A 17,211-nucleotide genomic window follows, 5' to 3' on the forward strand; every position below is an offset into this window, starting at 1 on the left:
AGGGACCCCAGAGAGTGATATTTGGTGATACTGCCGCAATTATAAGAATCAATTTATTCTCGATTTTTATATGCATCCTGCAACCCTTTGAGATATCAATTACATGATTAGATCAACGATGCGTTTCTTTAAAAAATACAAAAAATAAAAACACACTTCAAAATGTAAAAACTTCATTGTTAAACCTGTGTTTCAGATTTACGAACACACAAGTATGAAATTGTATGAAGAACTGAATAGTGTTCAAATATACATAATATTTGACGTCAACAATGTTCATTTAACTTAAGTATGCTTCTAGACATCCAAAAAATAATAGTTGGAGTAACCCTCTGCAATACTATGTTGAGAAATTAAAATAATACTTGGGGTCCCCAGAAGACTCCAGCTTGGTAAACAACTTTGACGACTTAGGCTTGCTACGTTAAGGGTTAAACTTACCGCTGTATTCGCTGTGTGACAACGTGGTGATAGCAGAGCAGAACTGACCCAACATTGACAACCAGAACGACTGTAACACAGCGAGACATCGAGAGGATGTTCTCTTCTGGTATGGTAAGCCATGCGTCTTACGATCCAATGCCACAGCTCATCAACTGTAGCTGGCGGAGTTCACAGGTATGAGAAGCTGTGCAGCCATCGACCAAACATATTTATCCTTCCCTGCTCTACACATTCTGCAAATTTGGACTTTCCTGGATGTATCCTTCTTAGTTCAACATTTTAAGTAACGAGCAGTGTAATAGTCTCATACATTATTTAAAGAAAGAGCGATGATTCTCAGAATTACTCGGAAGTTTCTAGTTTACAATTATATACATATATAGATATAGATATAGCTATATAGATAGATAGATGTACAATAATTTAAAACGGTTATATCAAAGTTTGCATTCAGAGCACAAAAAGAAGTATAGCTCTCGGAACATTGATTTTAGCCAGATAATACCACTAGTAAACTCAACCACACTCAGTACCGTTAGTTGCTTGGTATTGTCTATGAGGCAGAGATCATCGTATCTCATTGCGTGTAGATTTTTGTATTTGTTTAACACTAAAAATTGTTTGTCGCTAACCGAACCCGGTAACATATATATACCGACAGGACGTACGTTAGTCACATGGTTACATGAGTGAAACACTAAATTATTCGATTGACACTTGCGGCCTTGTCAACACTAGAGAAAGGTACAAAGTGATTAAATAAATACGAAACATAGTACATACAAAATATAGCGATGTATGAAGTCTCCTTTTCATACGATTTGGAGAAAGGATACATCTGTAGAGAGCAACATAAATGATTTCTCTGGATAATTTGGATTAGTCCAGAATTCGAACAAAAATAATTTTGAAATTCGTTAAGTCCAACATTTTTTCTTTCTTTCTTCGGATTCTCAATAAAGTTGACTACTGAAAAGCTGAGTTACAGATTTTATGTTAAAACATATTCACTATACCATTGCCTTATTCACAGAACAATACATTAGTTATTAATGTATGACTGAAATAATAGTGCTTCGTGCAGATTTACTTTATCCAATCGGAATTGCACAATGATAAAAAAAAATGTTGCAAGGTATAATGTTCTTATTTACAGAGAAAAAGAGTTGAAAAGACCTTTAACTAACAAACATTTTCTTTAAACAGACATACATTTATTCTAATTTATGGAAGAAAGAAATAATTTGCGGAGCAGTATATTTATTAAGGTTACATATTTGTACAAAAGAATGTAAATACAATCGGGTCTGTCTTCAGAAAGGACGTGCTTTTAGCCACAAATTACACTGCTTCTTTTCGCTGTCTTTCATGCAGAATCCTGGTTTTGTTTTGATACATGAAATACCTGAAACAAAAATCCAAAAATATTTAAAATGTTACATTTTAAAATATTTAACATTTTTTAGATTAAATGGACAAAATCTGTTCGGTCAGGTATGGACTTTTGGGTTTCTGGTAGAAAAATGATGAATTAAAAAAAAAAGTGTTTGTTGATGCTGAACAACTCGAAATGTATTACTATGCAAAAGTAAGTGGGTACCCACTGGCGTTCGAGGTACCATGGGGTACCTAATATGTCTGCATTTTTAGATATGTGGAAATATATGTCTCTAAAATGTAAAGAACTGATTTCTGTTTAGTACAGAAAACCGCAACTCGGTAAGCCTTATGGATACCGAGGTATGGGAAAATAAAGGACAACACCATAGAAGTGTGAGTTTTGCGTACTAGATTGTGCAGTTTCGAAAACGTAATTACTGAGGGCTATCAACAACCTCAAAAGTAGTTTCAATTCAATACACTACACACACGTCCTTATGGGGGTTTTCGGGTACTATGGCATTCGCAGACCTCCCATTTCTAAACATTCTAAAATATATCTTAATAAACTTATAAAGAACGTTACAGGTGTGTGTTTACCGAAACCGCAAGTCGGTATGTTTAACAGTTACCGAAATATGGTGAAATAAATAGGAACACCATAGGTATGTGGGGCTTCCATACTTGACAGTAGTTTAGAAAATTAATGAAAATATGACTAATGGCTATCAAGATATTGTCAAATAAAGGGAGGACCCACACAGTTATGGGGTTTTCGTGTTAGGTGGTGAAATTTCCGAAATCGATCATGAAATCTGAATAAGCACCAGTAGCAATTTCATCCTAAAGTAACTGGGTATTTCCATGGGGTTTTAGAACATCATGGGTCTAAAAAGATTAAGTTTTAAAAGCTTTGGAAAATATAATTTGACATTTGTAAAGAGTATTAGAAAAGAGAATAGAGTTACCCAAAACTTCCAGCCAGTACATCTTACAGCTAGAGAGACACCGTGAAATAAAAGAGTATTAGATCTTGAAATTTCATAAAACAACTTTTGATCTTAATAAAAGTTAAATAAGATGGTACTTATATGGGTTAAGTGAGTACCTCACACTCGTCAGGGCAATTCCGATCGAAAGATTAATTCAGCTCAAAGTTTTCTTCGGGTAAATCCAAGCGTGATAATTCCTAGCGTACAAAAAGAATGAAAATTCTTTGTCAATATCTAATATAGCAACCGAGATATAAGTAATTATGTATTTTACGAGGTCGTAAAAATGGAGACCCACATGGATTTGTACTGTTGAGTCTTTGCTGTAAGAAGAAGAAATTTCAGAAAACTACCGTATACACCTTAATAGACAATTAAATGGGTGGAGGCACGGTGGCTTAGTGGTAGAGTGCGTACCTTTGGTGTATTGGGTCCCTGGTTTGATCCGTGTCCAAGTCAGTTTGTAGTCGACATTGTATTCGTGGGTATTCTCGGTGTACTCCTTTCCTCCCACCTTTACACTCCATCAATTCTATCATCAACATTCACTTGCCTTAATTTCATTTTAAAATTAAATGGGCAGTTAAGTGTGATCGTATCTCTGTGGATTAAGAGAATACTCCAGTGTAGTTTCTGCAAAACATACTAGGTACACACCCCACCACTAAGTTACTGTGTCCTCACTGATTTAATTGCATATTAAGGTATATACAGTAGGTTTTTGAATTTCTTTCTTATAGCAAAGACCCAGAAGTACAAATCCTTAAAGATCTCTATTTTTACGTCATAAAATAAATGACTCGTTATATTTTGGTTACTATATTAGATATTCACAGGGAATTTTCACTCTTTTACACAGCTCGATGAACCTTTGGAACTGCCTGAAGAAAACCTAGAACTAATCTTTCCATCGAAATTGTACTGAGGTACTTACTTAACCCATAGAAATACCATCTTATTTAATTTTGTTGGGACCAATAATTTTTCCGAAGTTTCAACATCTCATACTCTTTTATTTCACGGTGTTTCTCTATATGTTAGATGTACTAGCTGCAAGTTTTAGGTAAATACATATTTCTAATACTCTTTACAAATGTCAAGTTATATTTTCAAAAGCTTTTAAAATTTAATCTTGGTAGACTGTAAGATGTTCTAACACCCCATGGAAATATCTAATTACTTGAAGATGGAATTGCTACTGGTGTTTATTAACTTTCCATGACCGGTTTCGGAAATTTTATCATCTAATACGAAAATCCCATACCTGTATTGGTCCTCTCTTTATTTGACAATATCTTGATAGCCGTTAGTCATATTTGAATTCATTTTCCAAATTGTACCTTCAAGTATGCAAGCCCCACATACATATCGTGTCGCTCTTTATTTTCCCATGTCTCGGTATCCGTAAGGCTTACCGAGTTGCAGTTTTCGGTAAACAAATATCAGTTCTTTACATTTTAGACACATGTATTTCCATATATCTAAAATGCAGAAATTAGGTACCGCATAGTACCCCTCTACCCCATTGGGGTACCCACTTACTTTTGCATACCAGGGTAAAAACACCAGTGGTCGTTACTTTAAGGTTGAAAACATACTCTTTTGTCTCTTCTGTGAGCACCGTGAATCGGTCGGAGCTGTACCATAGTTGGAAAGAGACACTGATCCTTCCTATATATGACCATGTAGTCAGAATTCAAAATCGAATAGCCGTTGAAGGAAAAACAATATTTTAAAATCCCTTGTATTGCACCGGTAGTAGTCATCTCAAAATCGAAATGTTCCAGTGGTAGTTAGGGTTTTGTACCAGTGTTCGTCACTCAAATAACTTGACATAATTTACTCAGAAACGCACTGTTTATCAGTTTAAAATTAAGAATAGAGTATAAAGTACTAATCTTAATAACTGTGCATCACTTTTGGCACTCAAGAAAGAAAATAAAAAAGTTTTTACATACTTTTTAAAGCAATTTCAGTAAGAAAAATGTTAACTGAATTCAAAAGTTAACTGTATATTATTTTAACGTTAAGAGTACAATATTAATTACTATGTTTAATAACTATAGTGACTTTAAGCACTCAAGAATGAAAATAAACATGTTTGTACATACATTTTTAATACAATTTGAGAAACAAAATAAGTTAACCGAATTCAAAACTTAATTATATATCACCTTAAGATTAAGAATGGACAATAAAATACTGAGGTTAATAATAATGCATTAGTGAAGAATGAAAACAAAAATGTTTTTAACTACCTATATTGTATTTACATGTTGTTATTTCTCATTAACATGCTTTTTGATAACGCACGATATGGGCTAGGGGTACGCACGAGAAATGATTTGAGACTGTCACCTCTCGCAAAGGTGTCGCGAAAGTTGTCTCGTCTCGAAAACTGTATCTGTTTCTATTGGAAGAGCTATGTCTCGTCTCGAATTTCGTAACAAAAATTCGTTACACATGCAGTTTTGTGTAAAAAGTGAAATGTATAAATACAGGAGAGAAAACATTGCAGACAAACATTATGTTAGTATATTGAACATACTTTTTTGTATGTGGTGCAAAATATCTTCATCTATGGGGTTACTTTGCACCAAAGTTTATATGAAATGAAATCTTTGAGTTTTACGTTCCACGATTTTGCCGGGTATGCTAAAGGAGACTATAATCATGAGAATGAATGAAATAGTAGAATGAAAACTGAGAGAGAAAACGGGAAAACCCCGAGAAAACCACACACAGTGTTTGTCCAACACAAAGCCCATTTGGCACGTGCTGGGATCGATCCAGGAACTCCACGCAGGAGAGGTGAACGCTCCATCACTGAGCTACCACGTCCCCAAAAACACAACCTCAGAATATACTTCATATAGAGTAGAAATGAAATGAAATCTTTGAGTTTTACGTCCCACGATTATGCCGGTTAGGCTAAAGGAGACGGTGATGATGAGTAATGAATGAAATGGTGGAATCAAGAAAGTGGGAGGAAACGGGACAACCCCGAGAAAACCCACGCACACGGTGTTTGTCCACCACAAAGTTCACTTGGCGGGGATTGGGATCGAACCCAGGACCCCAAGCACCAGAGGTGAACGCTCCACCACTGAGCTACCGCGACCCCTCATATAGAGTAGAAGTAACAAGATGTAAAAAAAAAAAAAAAAAAAAAAAAAAAAAAAATGGCCCGTCTGGAGGACATGTAAGCTAAACACCAATACAATTGTTACAGATTTATTTACTTGCACTGTTTAGGCTGAACATCGCAACACCAATATCATTATGTCACATCCTTTCAAAAGTATGCTAACTGCAACGTAGACCTGCTTTGCTTCGTAATGTCCAAATAGTTGATTACTGTGCTCGAAAGCAGGCAAGTAGCATACAAATTTATGATGTTGAAGGCGTTATTTTTCACAGCTATGGAGAAAAGACATGAAAACGAAAAATAAAAATAAATCTTTGTTTTACTCCCTACGGTTATGCTATGTATGCTGACAGTCACAAATGAGTATTGAAAATTGATGATCTTGGAATACGATTTGGTGGAATAATGAGGGGGGGGGAAATAGACATTGATTAAATATAAAATTGAAAAGAAATAAGGGCCTGACGCTCAAATATTTATCTATCTGGCAGCCATCTTGATCCCTCTAAAATATCATGAAGTACTTGATTGATTCTAAACCCAATAATAGTAATAGTAATTATAACAATAAACACAGAATATACCTAGATATACTTTACGCACCTTGAAGTGTAGAAATTAATGATTGCAATCCTCAGCATTCCAATAGTTCTTTGGTTTCTCCAAATGAAGATTCGGACATCGGTTTTCTTCTCAAGCAATAATGGGGTACAATAATCAGTTGCAGTCCAAAGCCAAGTCACTAAGTTAAGCATGAATATAAAAGATTTTGTGTTAAATATTTCAATGTAAATTTCATGAAATAGAATTTATTAGTTAGTTACATACAAACTCTTACGCATGTAAGTCAGAATCTACTTGTAATAACTTGTAAATTTAAACAAACTAAATTATATCTACAGTTATAGGGACATCAAACATATATTCCATAAGATATATAGGGTGTCTCAAAAGTCCCCTGACATTAAGTAACTCGATTATTATCAGAGTTACAACAAAATGTAATTGGGAAACCGTCTCCAAATATGATGTTTCCAATGTAAGTTGAAGGAATTTTCAAAATCGGATGAGCCGTTTGGCTGTACACTCTTTATGCGTCCAATGTTAAATGAAAATGCAACGTTGCCATTTACCTGGACCCACAACATAAGTGAATGAAGTTACTGATTTTTACGCTAACATGTCGATGGCTAGCCCCCATTTCAAACAGTAACTTCATTCACATATGTTGTGGGTCCAGGTAAATGGTAACATTGCATTTTCATTCCACATTGGGCGCATAAAGAGTACAGCCCAAACGGCTCCTCCGATTTAAAAAGTGTTCACTTTAGAATGAAAACAACATATTTAGAAATGGTTTTTCCTCTTACGTTTTGTTGTAACGTCAGAGGACTTTCGAAACACCCTGTATACATCATACGAAGTTCCTTTCTAAATTCTACACGGGTGTAGTTTAATTGAATGTGAGATGGGTGATACACATTAGGCCGTTTGGAAATACTCTCACAGACGGCCGCCATTTTGGATTAAATTTGTTTGTTATAAACTGGTGGGTAATGTGATATATATATGGCCACAGGCTAGAATTTTCTCAGTATGTCAAATATGCAATCAGATTCCATGGAGCTTAATTTGGTGAAAAGTTATTGCCAATTGAACGTTGTATTTACCTCTTTCTTCTAGATGTAGAACCATACCGTTAACACGTGAGGAATGCATCGAAATATTCAAACTGTGGAGCGGGAGGAGTGCCTGTACAGTGGTTACCGATTGCAAACAGAATCATCCACAATGTGACTGTGTTACATGTTGCAGTGTCACAGTAATTAACTAAATTTGAGGAGACGGGCACATTCGTGAACATACGTCGTAGCGGACGATCGTAGAGAGCTACAGATGAAGCAACGCCTACGGCAGTGCTGACTTCTTTCTCGATGTGGCCCCAGAGGAGCACACGTCATTTATTAATGCAATGTGGGTTGAGTCATAGGGTCTGCGCGTGTATAAGTGCATCCGTACAAGGTGCAAATGAAGCAACATCTCCACGAGAACGATGTTGATCGCCAAGTGCAGTGAGTAATTATGGTTAACATTTTTATGCAAATACTCTTTTCAGATGAAGCTGACCTCTACGTAAATGGGAAGGTTAATAGGCAGAACATGCACAATTGGTCACCTGACAACCCCGCGTGCAAGACCCCTCCAACATGACCAGCGCAAAGAAAATTAATTATGTTGTTGGCAGACAAATGAGGAATACGTCTAATCAGTCACTTTTTCATTTCATAAAATTAACTGCGGATTAATACCTCACGCTCGTTCGTACAGGGATAGATATTGCGAGCTGCGATGCCCGAGGATGGTACATTCTCGCAGTTTTTTCAACACCATGGCGCTTTCTTCATTATGGATTCGTATTGCGTCACTACTTGAACAATTTTCTAGAACATGGGTTGATCGACGAGAGGCAGTTGAATGGCTGCTCGATCACCGGACCTAACGCTGTTCAATTTCTAGCTAAGTGGAAAAGTTAAGGCTATGGTTTGTGCAGTAAATATTCATAATTTTTATCATCTAGAACAAAGTATCGCCATCGTCTGTGCACAAATTTGACCCTATATCCTACTTTGTGTCCACAGCAATTGGAAGAAGCTTCTGCAAATGTTTATTGCTCAGTAGGAACATGTAGAACATATACTATAACCAGGGGTAAAAGTGGACCTGAAAAGGTGGGGGGACGGTAGGTAGCGGCATCACTCCACGCCGTTCCTCCTGCCTATCTCTGCCCATTGTACCATTTTAGGATCTGGGGGACGTCCTACATATTTTTCGAGGTGGGGAACTGCGTCCCCCGCGTTCCCCCTAGCTTTTACCCCTGACTATAACAGGGAAATGTGTTCGAAGTGGGAAAAATCAGAGGCGGTGTGTTTTATTACGATTTTGACTCGACATATCGGCTATCTAAATGTTCAAATGCAGTGAGGTGTGAAGCCTACAAGATTGCATTTCTATTTACATAATGTCTGAAAACCACTGGAAAGCTTCTTTTAGTTACGGAGAAAAAACGGAGACTGATCCATCCATCGTGAACAACTTTCTGGAAAAAAATAAATAAAAATAGCCCTTACCTTGTATCAGAGAATTATACACGAAAGTGCTCAAAAACCGACTTTCAATATTAACAATTTCCAGCGGGAAAACTCCTGGACCACACACTCGAATGAGGGGTATTTCAAACTCCCGTAAGATCTGCCCCCACAGCAATCCCCTAAATCCGCCCATGCTCAAAATACGACGCTTATAAGAATTCAGACAAGACGACACATACATACATACGAAAGAAACAATTCAATACGGCACATCAAAATATAAACTAGATGAACTTCTTTGAAAACACCTCATTTTACAAACAAAAGGTAGAAAAAGGTAAAAATGTCAGTATTGTCAACTTAGAATCTACATAAGAAAAAAAATCTTTTTATGTGCAAAGCTATTCGTCAATACGTATAAAAAAGGGATTTATTAATGGTATTTAGCATTTATTCTTCCGTGAAGGTTTATCTTGATCACTAAAAAACCAGAAACGGTATGTCTCTATCACTGGAAAAAAAAAGAAGGGTATGACATACCACTACATATAGTCTCACTTGGTTCACTGCCAATAACATTTCACCAGAATAAGTTACATGATATCTGATTGCATATTTGACATCCTCAGAACATTTTAGTGCATGGCCATGTATCACACTACCCACTTATCGTACGTATTACAATTTCGAATCTAAGATGGCGACCGTCCGCGTGATGTAATCCGAAAGTATCCCTCTGGGCCTAATGTGTATCTCTTATCTCGCAATCAATGTAACTACATCCCTGTAGTTTTCAGAAAGGATGACAAGGGACTTCTGATGCATCCTGTATATAATAGTTGTATCAATAATGACGGGTATACCGGCTAGGCTAAAGGAGACGCTGATGATGATATAATGAATGAAATGGTGGAATGAAGAAAGTGGGAGGAAACGGGAGAACCCCGAGAAAACCCACTCACACGGTGTTTGTCCACCACAAAGTTTACTTGGCGCGAGCTGGGATCAAACCAAAGACCCCAAACACCAGAGGTGAACGCTCTACCACTGAGCCATCGAGGCCCGACAGGAATATTTGTTGAAGTCTACTGTCTTCTTCAGTACCAAGGTTACACAAAAATGAGCCTATGGTTTTGATGGAATTCGAACCAACATTATATGTATACTCTCTCAGCGAGAATCAAAGCTGGCACCAAGTTTACATATGCGCGCGCATTGTATTTTACTTATATAGCTCACAGAGCTATGGGCGAGCAAGCAAGGCACGTGCCCCGGGCGTGTGGTTGGAGGGGCTACTAAAAGAGAGGTTATATATTAGTACTTTTCCATTTTGGTGTTTAATACTTTTCATCAGAGTGCGAAATCATGAAATCAAAGTGGGGGAGACTGAAGGACTGAAGAGAGCGAGAGAGAGGGGAAAAAAAAGCTGCGCAGTCTTACACTTCAAAGAATTGTAGTGAAATGAGGTCAGAATTCAAGATGACATTCGGATGCTTGGCACGAAGAAAAACATTGCAAGCAATTTTGAAAAAAAAAAAAGAAAGAAAAAAACTTAAATAATGTGATATATTTTGTAGGCTTTGGATATGTATGTTTTAGTTGGCATCAACAATTATTGGTGTGTTTTGTCACAATTGACAGTTTCGCGAGAGACTAGGCTAACTGACAATTTTAACTTTCTGAAAGAAAAGGAAACAAATGAAAACAGCACGTTTCAAAGGATACGACTGATATTCATAGTTTGGTTTAGTATACAACAGGGGTGGATCCAGGATGGACTACTGGGGGGCGGTGGGTTGTAATGCCACTACTTACAAGATAGAGCTACTTTTAAGAGATTCAACTCTGGGTGGGTTTTATTTTATATTAAAATACACAAAGTTTCCTCTTCTTGGGGGAGATAGACCCTCCCTGGATCCGCCCCTGTCTCAGGACAAGCCACACAGACAAGTGGTTGAGGCAAAGGTCAATTAATGACATTAGTATGCTGTTCCGTCAAAATCTCAATCTTGACCTGGATGTAAGTTAGCCTGGTCTCTCACTGAACCCCTCAATTGAATGTTTAATATGTAAATTAGGCACTTCTACATCACAAACAGTAAATATAACCTACCTTATTCTACGTTTTTAAATGCATTTCTACAACTGATTGTAACTTTAAAGGTTCTCGTGAAGATTAGCTGGCGGAGGTTACCTAACATAGCCATGAGTTATCAAATTAACAGTTGTGCTTCGTGGATGATGATAATGATCCTGAGGTTAGATGTTAAATTGGACTCGAGAGCGGAACAAGGGCTGATCTTATTCGTGTCTCAGACGGGGGGCATGGAATGGAACGAATATGAAAATAAGGTTGCTGTAATAGTTTTTCATAGGGTTTGTAAGATTTTCGAAACACTTGGCATTTTTTTTTATCAAGACTTGACATTTTTTAAAGATAAAAATCAAGACTTGGCAATTTCAAGTTTCATCCCCCTCCCAATCTTGTAATGCTCGCTACGCCGCTGTAAGCAATGCATATTTTCGACAATATTCGTTGTTCATCTGTTTCCGCTAGGTTCCAACGTGGTGAGCTGCATATGGGACTTTTAATAGTGTTATTATAATGAGAAAGAATTGTAAATTATGTTGATGTTCCTAAAAGAGGGAAATTGAAAGAGAAATTAAATTAAAAATAAATAAGGGAGAGAAAAGTAATTACTTGAAAATAAAAATAAAGTCTTTGAGTTTAATGTCCCACTATTATGCTGTTAGGCTAAGGGAGTCGGTGATTAAAGCAAGTTAATGATTATGGAATATTTGGTGAAATGAGAAAGTGGGAGGAAACCAAGTCCCCGAGAAAACCTACGAGCACGTATATGAAAATGAAGTAAAACATACACTGGACTATGCTTTCTTTGTCTAGCAGAGTCATAGTTTGGAATCGAAAATGTGTTTTGAATCCTTGTATTTAGAGATTAAGAGTGTAAGTAACGAAATCACTTAATACATCCATTAAGATTTCGGAAAGCGAAATCTAAATTTAGGTAAGCTAACTCCATGTACTAACTGCTTGCATCCGCTTCGTACATTGTTCGAAGGGTCACGAAGCAAATCACCTCATTTAGTCTACACATACCTAGTACTAGCGTTAATTACCTGCTTCGTTGGGTGAAAATAAGAAAACCAGTAATACATGTATGTTACATTAGTCAGTCACTTTTTTTACTATTACGAAACGCTCTCTCATATCGGTTATTTTCGATCATTTGTAAGATCCGTCTCCCCTCTTTCCCTCCCCAAGTTGCTTGGCTGAATTTTGATTTAAATAGTATCGGAAGTGTCACTGTCCATTTCTGCGCCCCCGAAAACAATGGATTTAGATTAGGATCAGTTCACTTAACTTAGTAAGCCTACAGCTTTGGCGCGGCTCGACTTGTTGGAAAGCAATCCAAAATCTAAACAAATATATCGATGTCATTGGGGTTTACTAAAGTGTGTCGTAAGTCAAGAAGATTGAGAATCACTGCCTCGATTATTCACTTCAATTAATCATCAAACTCCTTTAACCTGAAGTATATAATCGTGGAATGTTCAATTAAAATTATAATTTTATGGCATCTAGAAAATGCACATATCGTACATTACGTTACATTACCATTCAATCGCAATAGGTTATTACAGACATGTGGTTGGCTTGAAGCTTAGCGTCTATTCAGCGCCAAGACTGTGTACTACCTACACCTACAGCATAATATGGAATCCTACTCGCATGATCTTCGATCAAGATTTGAATCAACGGGAGGATGAAGATTTTCCCTCTCGTCAAGTAATTTCCCCAACTCGCCAAAGAATTTCTCCCTTGCCGGGAAAATATGTTCCCTCATTTCATATTTTACATATTATATACTATATATTATATCTTGCATCACTGAGAAATAAAAGGCTTGGATTGTATATCTGAAAAGTCGCCCCCTCCCTGCAGGCACGTAGCCACGATTTCGCAATACGGGAGGTCTGTGACGAAATACTGTGGTTATCACACCAGGGGTTCGATCAATCTAAACTATTTTACTGACAACATATCCATATTGATTTGTTAGGACAATAAAATGAGGATATGTTAGTAAGTATTTTAATTAAAGAATTATGAAGAAATCTTGCGTAAAAGAATAGAAAAAAGTATTGACAAAGACATAGTCTTCCAAGGTCATTCGAACTCGGTTCTTCTCGTCTTCTTTCTATTTCTCTTATCTTAGTTCAATGCCGTCAAGGATAGCAACGAGATCTCTTTCTGGAGTAAAGACATCCTATAAAATGGATTAGTGTTGCCGCGAAATTCAAAATGGTTCATATTATTGGTAATTCTGGGCATTGCTTAAGTTCTGACAGGCTATCTGAAAGAACCGGTTTATCGATCGTCATTTGTAGTCCATAGGGTTACTGGCGCAAGTCCCGGGGGGATGAGGACATGTCCCCTCCAATCTTAGAACTGGGGGGGGACTTTCCCCTCAATAATCCGATTTGAAATGCGTTTTTTGGAGAGAAATGTGATGATTTGTGTCCGATTGCCACAAAGGAAAGTAAGATGAAATTGATGTCCCCACCCCAGAATAAGCCTTAAATCTGCCCACCTCAGAATTTTGAAGACAACTCTGCTCCCCTGATCCTCCGCAGCATTGTTTTTCAACTTCATACAGTAAACCCTCGTTAACACGAATATCAAGGGACTGAAAAATCAGGAGTTCGTGTTAAAAGAATTCGTGTTAACCGGGGACACAAATTTTATTATTCGAATACATTTTCTCCATACATACACACTACAGTATACAGACTATACATACCACTACAGTATATTATGTATGTCATAGAACACACTAGAGATGGTATCGAGACGAGACTGAGTAGTCTCGGTCTCGTCTCGGTTCCAAATTCGTGACGAGACCAAGACTATTCTCTGTCTTGATACCATCTACAGAATTGTATCGAGACGAGACTGAGAGTTTCGGTCTCGTCTCGATTTCGGAAAGCACTCCTCGGTCTCAAATTCGAGTTAAAATCGAGATCGAGACTAGTGTAGGTCTCGGTACCATCCTCTGAAAAGTGAAAACACTACAGTAAGTTTATTAGCCTATCTTCGAAGATTTAAAAAAAAAAAAAAAAAAAAAAGCTTCCACGCAGAAAATCCAGGTCAAGTTATAAAATTGATAACTTCGCTAGCAGGGTGAGTACCGCTTGTAACGGAAAGGTATTTATGATTGCTGTCACCAGTTTGGAGTTACAGGGGAGAGAAGATGTTTTGTCTCGAGCTGTCGCCAGCTCGTCTGCCAAGCACCTGCATGTTCAGCGCTTGACAGAGGACAGAATCAACACCTCATAAGAGGAAAGATATCTGTTTCTGGTTTTTCTCTTATTTACAAGGCAATTTTCGTCTGTATAAATACTGTATGACAAAAACTGATCTGGAGTGAAATCTGAAATAAGAAAAATGATGTTTAAAAAAATCAAAGGATTGGAAGTTCGTGTTAAATCAAAACCTTTACTGACTCAAGGGACTAAAAATTAGTTCGTAATTCGTGCTAACCGAAATTCGTGTTAACCGATAAAACTTCCTATAAGATAACGTACAGCGATGCCGGGACCGAAATTTTGTTCGTCCTAACCGAGTGTTCGGCTTAAGCGAGTTCGTGTTAACGAGGTTATACTGTAATTTGAACATCCTTAAAAAAATTATGAGAACTGTCTTACCCGTCCCTCCCAATGTTGAAGACAGATTTGCGCCGCTGCATACGGTTAACATGGAGCTAGATGGAATTCGGAATGTTCCGTTATAATAATATCCAATTTCAACTTGATCCGCCCCCCCCCCTCCCGTTTCCTCCACACAAAGCTCCTCGTAAGAAAGAGTAACCAAAACGCTTATTGTAGCTTTATATTTTTGAGGCTGATTCATCTGTTTCTTTCTGTTTCATCTTTCCTTAATATTTTTCATTTCTGGATCCGAAGGGGGGGGGGGTCTGGACCCACCCCTTGGCTACGTGCCTGCTTCCCGTAAAAAGCTTCATTCGAACCCTGAATCAAACAACTCCATCTGTAAAGCAGTGCTGAGTTGATTTTAATATCCTTTTCTGCAACGAGGCTGTATGAGACGTGGACTTACTGATTAACATGGACTCCGAACCACTCCCGCCGGGAATCGAACGCGGGTTTCCCACACCAAAGGCGCGTACGCTAACCGCTTAGCCATGAAGGAGCTCATATCTATAGCAGTGTAAGCAACAACAACAACAACAACAAAAAGAAACACACATACATACTAGAACAACAACAACAACAAAAAGAAACACACATACATATTAGAAGTTTGCGCAATTGGGGATCAAAACATTCTCAATGAAGTATGAGAAATAGTAAACGTCAAAGTGGGCTTCTGCTTATTCTTTACTTCGTTAATACTTAATTCCTTCTAGAAATAGTGAAACAATACTATGAAGACACAGTACTTAAACATAATCGAAAGAATAAGACAAGGAAACAGAGTAATTTCCGACTAATTAAACTAGTCATATATACTATACCTAACTGTTACATTGTATTTCTTACCATATTACGAAAGCGATATAACTTTTTTACCAGCCATAGAAGCTGGACGCAATCCAATACTGCAATTTAGACGCTGTAACGAAAGCTGCAAGTCAAACGTCTGACACTCAACTGTGTAATAGCTGTTTCAAGCGGCCTACAACTTATGACCTTGAAACTATGTGCTAGTAACCAAATTAATGCCAAGGTACGATACAAACACCCCAACTTGCCACAATGACGTCAACACAAGGAAAAAAAGAAAAACATCTAATTTTTGGTTCGAAAATTATGAAACAATAATAATAATAATGTAATTCTCAGGAACTCAAACATTAGTTAACTAGAGAACATAACAAGCAAAACAAAACAAAACAAAACAAAACAAAACAAAATGAATCTTAAACGTGAGCTCTCCCTGACTGCTGTTTTTAAATTTCAGTGAGGCTATAAAATATGTTTTGTTTTATTGTTAAAAAACAAAAAGAAAAAGAAAAATAAAGAAAGAAAGGAAATAAATTTTGTTGCAAATATCCTAGTAAAAATAGGTTTCCTAGACACAAGTGGCTCCGCGTAGCGTAGTTGCTAACGCTCTCGCCTTCGGTACGAGCGGACCCAGGTTCGATTCCGGTAGGGGCACTCGGTCGAAAAAGTATCAAAAGCTTTTAAGTCCAGACATCCTGAATGAGGCTTTCTTGGGTTTTCCTCATTTCATACCAGGCAAATGCCGGGTAGTACCCAACATATAGGTCCCAGGCCGTTTGCTTCCTTCCCTTTCCCCGGATAGTGTGCTCACCGAGGGACGTCATAACTCACATGTGACGGGCTAACAAGGTCATTGATGCCGAAAGCCCAGAAATCTAAATCCTAAATCTTCACTACACAAGAAAATGTTCGCGCTGAAAACGGTTTCTTAGCAATTATGTTAAGCAGTCCTGTAGTAAATCTCCATCAAGTAATAAACCGTCACATATAAAAAGGAAAGAATAAACACATAACATTCATTTTGCGTACCTTGAAATGTAAAAAGTTACAAAACATTAATATTCAAAGATTTCTCAAAATTCAGATTAACCCATTTCTTTCTCCTCAACCATTAACGAGTTACAATAGTAAGAATTGTGGTCATAAATCACATTACTTGTTTAGTACTATATTAAAGCAAGTTATACTAAAGGAATATATAATTAATGGAATATTTAACTAAAGTGATAATTTACTATTGCACTTACCCAGGCTTCTTTCTTTCCGCTCTTCTTTTCCGTTTGTAAACAACCTCGTTTATAAACCAGCTCGCAAGCATACGACAGTTGTTTCATGACGTCATCTATGGTGCAAGAAAGAGGTGTCTATAGGCGGTCAGGACCTCACACACAGATGGACGTATATAACATATAGCTGAAGTATTTAACATACGTATACGTATATAAAATACGGAAGATTGTTAGATATCAGACATCCTGCAGCGACATGATATAACATCCAAGCGCGTTAAAGGCAGTAGCTGTGTAGCATATGGATAAAGTACGCTCCGTACAGATTTCCTTAGTAAACATAACGAATCCTTGTATTTGTACAATATACCGCTGTCCGGATA

The 17,211-nt window shown here is 37.3% G+C and overlaps 1 protein-coding gene and 1 long non-coding RNA gene across 2 annotated transcripts in view; both read right to left on the reverse strand.

Moving 5' to 3' along the window:
- Nucleotides 1–17,211, reverse strand: part of LOC145683121 (tyrosine-protein kinase Dnt-like) — a 554,239-nt gene that overhangs the window by 165,256 nt on the left and 371,772 nt on the right. The window lies entirely within an intron of this gene.
- Nucleotides 1,697–15,968, reverse strand: LOC145683504 (uncharacterized). Its single transcript, XR_014131126.1, has 3 exons — nt 15,636–15,968; nt 6,568–6,706; nt 1,697–1,849 (listed from the first exon to the last, which is right to left on the reverse strand). It is a non-coding gene; the product is annotated as an uncharacterized LOC145683504 (long non-coding RNA).

This window comes from Thermobia domestica, chromosome 4, assembly GCF_964235325.1.
Source record: "Thermobia domestica chromosome 4, izTheDome1.hap1.1, whole genome shotgun sequence".
Taxonomy (NCBI): Eukaryota; Metazoa; Arthropoda; class Insecta; order Zygentoma; family Lepismatidae; genus Thermobia; species Thermobia domestica.